Source organism: Cherax quadricarinatus, chromosome 1 (genome assembly GCF_038502225.1).
Source record: "Cherax quadricarinatus isolate ZL_2023a chromosome 1, ASM3850222v1, whole genome shotgun sequence".
In the NCBI taxonomy this organism is placed as follows: domain Eukaryota; kingdom Metazoa; phylum Arthropoda; class Malacostraca; order Decapoda; family Parastacidae; genus Cherax; species Cherax quadricarinatus.
In genome coordinates, this window is record NC_091292.1 from 66,626,283 (window position 1) to 66,631,530 (window position 5,248).

The 5,248-nt window shown below is 41.7% G+C and overlaps 1 long non-coding RNA gene across 1 annotated transcript; it reads left to right on the forward strand.

The window, feature by feature from the left end:
* Window positions 1-1,350: 1,350 nt before the first annotated feature.
* LOC138852370 (uncharacterized) lies at window positions 1,351-4,251 on the forward strand. The gene is made up of 2 exons (XR_011391697.1): window positions 1,351-1,635; window positions 2,766-4,251. It is a non-coding gene; the product is annotated as an uncharacterized lncRNA (long non-coding RNA).
* Window positions 4,252-5,248: the final 997 nt, after the last annotated feature.

A 5,248-nucleotide genomic window follows, 5' to 3' on the forward strand; every position in this document is an offset into this window, starting at 1 on the left:
ATTTGGTCTTCAAAGCAAGGTGAGGAGGTACCTTTGGGTCTAGACCCCAGGATGCAGGTATTTTCTAGTAAGTCCACAGTTGCTTTGCATAAGGATGTGGGTAGGGTTGAGAACATAGTGTCCTTGAGAGATGGATGTAGCACCTACTCCTTGCTACGTGCTGGAGTGTTGCCAGTGTCTAAGGATACCTATACGTGTACTGGAGTAGATATATTATTGAAGGGTATTACGGGTTCAACCATAAGGACACCTGTACACAAATTATGGGTAGAATCTGCATACCAAGTTGGCTATCTCCCTGTAGGTATCTCAGATGAAATTCCCTTCGAAGGGGTCGATCTCTTATTAGGGAATAATGTTATGGGCCTGTTAGACAGTGAAGAACCACTAGTATGGGGGCAACCAGGCCCCAAAGTTTGGGAGAAGAAGGCTAGGGAGACCCTGCCAGACCTTTTCCCTGTTGGTGCCATCACAAGAAGTATGTCTCGTGACCAGGATACCAAGGGTAATCCTTATATTTCTCATGAGGATGGTGAGGACTTAGGTTTGGAAACTCTATTTTCTGAGGTTGAACTGCAGTCAACTAAAGAAAAGGATACCACAACCCGAGTTGAGCCTAATCAGTGCAGAGATCAAGGAAGTAGTGTGAGGGAGATTGGGCCTACTATGATGCAGTTAATTGCTGCACAGGGGTGTGATGACACACTTAAGCCGATCAGAGCCTCAGCTGTGACTGAGGAGGAATCTTTACGTTTAAATAAATGCTTCTATTTCAGGAAAGGTATACTCATGAAGAAGGCACCTTCGGTTGCAGTACCAGTAGAAGGAGAGCCAAGTTTTTGTCACCAGGTCGTGGTGCCTGAGCCTTATAGAAACCATGTTCTTAGCTTAGTGCATGACACACCTCTAGGTGGACACCTAGGTATTGCTAAAACAGTATCCAGGGTTTCCAGGCACTTCTTCTGGCCTCGGCTGTGGGAGACGGTGGGAGATTATATAAAGGCCTGTCATGCCTGCCAAATTATAGGGAAACCTAATCAAAGCATTAAACCTGCTCCCCTTCAGCCGATTTCAGCACCAGGTGAACCCTTCAGCAAGCTGGTAGTGGATGTCGTTGGCCCACTCCCAAGGACCAGAATGGGAAATAATTATTTACTAACAATAATTTGCTCCACTACCAGGTACCCAGAAGCAATCCCTCTACGCAAGATAACAGCTCGAGTGGTCTTAAGGGCTTTGATGAAGTTCTTTTCCCATGTTGGCTTTCCTCGGGAGGTACAAACAGATCAAGGGGAAATAGAAAAATTACATCAAACCCTCAAGATAATGATGCAAGCCTATGGTATAGACAATACTAACAACTGGGATGAGAGGATCCCTTTCTTTGTATTTGCTGAGTGGGGAAGCACTCTGGAATCTCTGAGCTATTGGCTTGGGGAGGATGGTGATGCTCCCCCCTCGGAGCTTTTTCTCAGTTTCAGACACTGTTTGGCTCGTATGAGGTGGATGGTACCAGTGAACGTGCCCATCAACCAGACCAGGATGATGATGTGGGACCATAATGTGGACCATGATACTCTGGAGGCTGGAGAGGAAGTGCTGATACTGGAGCCAATTCATGTGAAAATCTGTATGGTAAGTTGCTGTGAGCTGAACATGTGGGGGAAGTTCCCAGGGGTTAGATATAAAACCCACACCCCCAAGCAAGAAAAGAATGAGTATAGTGTACACAGTAACCGGTTAAAGGGTTTGAAGTTATGTCAAAAATTCAGAAAGACCAATGTTTTAATGGAATGTAAAGGGCTGCAAAACAATAATCTGTATGAAATACCAAAAGTGTATTTAAGAAATAACGTGTGTGTAAAAGATTTTGGGAAATGCATGCTTGGTTTTAATGAGAAAAATGTTGGAGAGTTGGCTCAGCCACCTTGGAACTTTATAAAAGTTTGGGATGTCAGTAATGGGGAAAAGCTGAAACTCCATGAAGAAATTGTTAAGGAAGCTGAGCCAATTCAACAATTTTTGTGTGGGAAAAATCTGTATGAAAAATTGGAGATGGAGGAAGAAGTGAAATTCAACACCAGTTTGTAGTGCTTAGTGAGAGTCAGTGGGCATTCCCATGCTTCATGGTTCCCAAATTAGATGGCACCCTGGGCATAAACACTAAAGTACGTTTAACAACTAAGGTTTACAGGATTAGAAAGATTGATACTTATGCACTAAAAGATGCAAACATTTTAAATAAACTAAAACATGGGGCTGGAAGATGTGATTTCCATGGCCTGTGTTCCAGTACCATTTTAATGTGTGTAATGCAAATTGTGTTCATTGTGTGCTTAAAATTTGTGTGTGAGATGGAACGTGATGGTATTTATGTAAACTTGATGTATCCAACCTGGTTGCAAAGAGATCTCTTTGGTGTTTGTTGTTGTACTGCGAGAGGTTGCAGAACTGTTACTATCAATGAGCAACCTTCTAAATTTAAATGTCAACATTTTACCACAGGAAAGAAAATTTTCATTTTGGGGCTGGCTATTCAGCATTTGTACATGTCTCAGGATCTCTTCATCCTGTTCCTGTGTATGGTGACTAAAATCAGACTCTTAAAATGGGCTTTGTTCCTACAGCCTTTTAATTTGGAAGTCAAATATATAAAAGGCTCAGAGAATGTGGTTGCTGATGCTCTCTCTAGATGTTTCATGTAGATGCATGGTGCGTACTTTGTACATAGTGTTTGTCATGTGCTGACCTTGTTGTTTTTGCAGTGGTGAACTCTCGGCGAGCCTGAGTACTCTCTACCAGCCATCTGACTGTGAAGGAGTCGAGTCAGAGCCAAAAGTGTGACGAGGGTCAGGGTGTACGTAAATGTGAGTTAAGGCAGTGGTTGACAACCTTCGGTAACATGAGACGTTCAGGAAGGTATGTGATGTTGTGTCTTGGTGTGCTCTATATACAAAACGGCCCGACGATTTGCCTTTGTGGTCCCTTGGACCCCTCCATGTTCTATGTCAGCCTCCTCTTCATAAGTTTGGAGGATCTGTGTGGAGTGGGACCTCGGAAGATGGGCTTGAGTGCCTGACCATGTTAAGGATCGTGAGTGTTGACTGGAAGTCTCACTGTTGGTTCGGCCACCAAGTGAGAGACACCGTGACATGTTTTGTGAAGTTTCCTGTCTGGTGTACACCTGACTGCTCTGGGTTTGGCTCTACTCTCGTCTCCTGATCAGGAAGATGCCACCCTGGAGTACCAGTTGCTTGCTGGATTACCGTAGCAGAGGCACAGGCCTGTTGGTGCGGGCTTTCACAGTGGGCATTGTGTGCAAATCTTGCATTGTACTGTAATGGGTATTGTTTTTAAAAGCCACTAAAATTGTAAATAGTTACACACTTGAGTATATGGGTATGGTTAAAATGCTTTTCTAAAAAATTCTGCAATCTGTTGTAAATAACAGTAAAGTGAAGAGTAGTTATGGGGCTGGGAAAAATGTAGCATTTCTAGTAGTCTTGTTTACCGCCTTCAGACTTAAGCAATATACTTTTACTAGCCGTATCCTGAGGGACACGGCTAGCTTTTGTGAGACTTCGTCTGGAGGTGGGGGTGTTATGGGGCTATAGGACCCAACATGTATTTATAAGTAACAGTTACTCTGGAATACCTAATTATATTGAATTGATGGGGACTCAGTTCTAAATGTCATAAGGGCTGATCAACCTTATGACTGAGAGGCAGCTGGGTCAAGCCTATTTTTCTCAATATAATAGGTTATACTATAGACACATAAACACACAATTTAAATAAGTAGTTTATAAAGTTGTATTTCTTTATGTAAAAGTAAAATTAAGGGTGGTAGAATTGTGGTAACTGGAGAATTGTGCTTGGCAACAGTCTTTTGTTTTGGTGGGAGGAGCTTAGCTAGTCTTTCTCTCTCTCCCTCTCACTGAGGCTCTCTCTCTGTGGCTGACCTTCAACCTGGCAGGATCTCTGGGTCCTTCTTCTATCTTTTGGGGCATTATGTGTGCTCCAGGGGATGAGTTTTTATAATTTAAGTTGTGGCCACCATACCCAGGGTGACTAAAGTGTGTCAAAACACTGGTTAGCCCAGAATTATGTCAAGAAGAGAGAAGGACAAAAGTTGTTGGAAAACACCATGTGGAGAACAGCTATGGAGTGTGTAGATCTTTGTTTTGAAAATGTGAGGCTGTAATTGTATATTCTGTACATATCTATTGAGAATACAGTTATATTTTTATAGTAGTAGTTTACATAACCTGTGAAGAGGGCTGGTGAAAGGATATCAGAGACACTCAGGATGATCAGCCATAGTGTAAGTATTACCCCTAGACAGATAAGGCCATTAAGTAAAAAGCTACCCCACACTAGAACATGTAGTGAGAACCTTACTATCAAAGTAATATGGGACAAACCAACGTAACAGTAAACAAATGACGTCACCGTCCAATACCTGTCCACCTGCCAGTCTAAATTCCAGTACGGAGTCAAGAATGGATTGACATTATTTATAAAATTATTACAATAATGCAGTAGTCTGCATAACAGTAAATCTTTTTTTTTGTGTGTGTGAATAAAAATTCCAAATGGTAAGCAAGAGTAATATAAGAGGGGCCTGTAGCCGTGACTAATGAACAGAGAAAATGTTATTTTAGTGCAAGGAATGTCTGCATTGTTTATTCTGGATCCTATTTTGAAATTGGCATCTGTTGAAATTTGTGTGAAATCGGCCAAATTGCCAATTTCTGACCACTTTATTGGGTAATTGAAATAAGTGAATGGGTGGTTTCTTGTGCTCAGTTGACAGACTAGAAGTAAATAAATTTATTCAGGTATACACAAATACAGTTACATAGATTATCATATACAGTGGACCCCCGCATAATGATTACCTCCGAATGTGACCAATTATGTAAGTGTATTTATGTAAGTGCGTTTGTACGTGCATGTTTGGGGGTCTGAAATGGACTAATCCACTTCACAATATTTCGTATGGGAACAAATTCGGTCAGTACTGGCACCTGAACATACTTCTGGGGTGAAAAAATATCGTTAACCGGGGGTCCACTGTACATTTATATCAGTGTATGCATAGAGAACCTAGGATAACCCAGAAAAGTCAGACAAAGTGACTTATTTCCAGTACTTGGCTTGGGCTTGCCATATATGATTTTTGGTAAATATTTTTTTTCTTGATTGTTTGTTGGGCTATCTCATTGAAACTTGGGCAATGTATGAT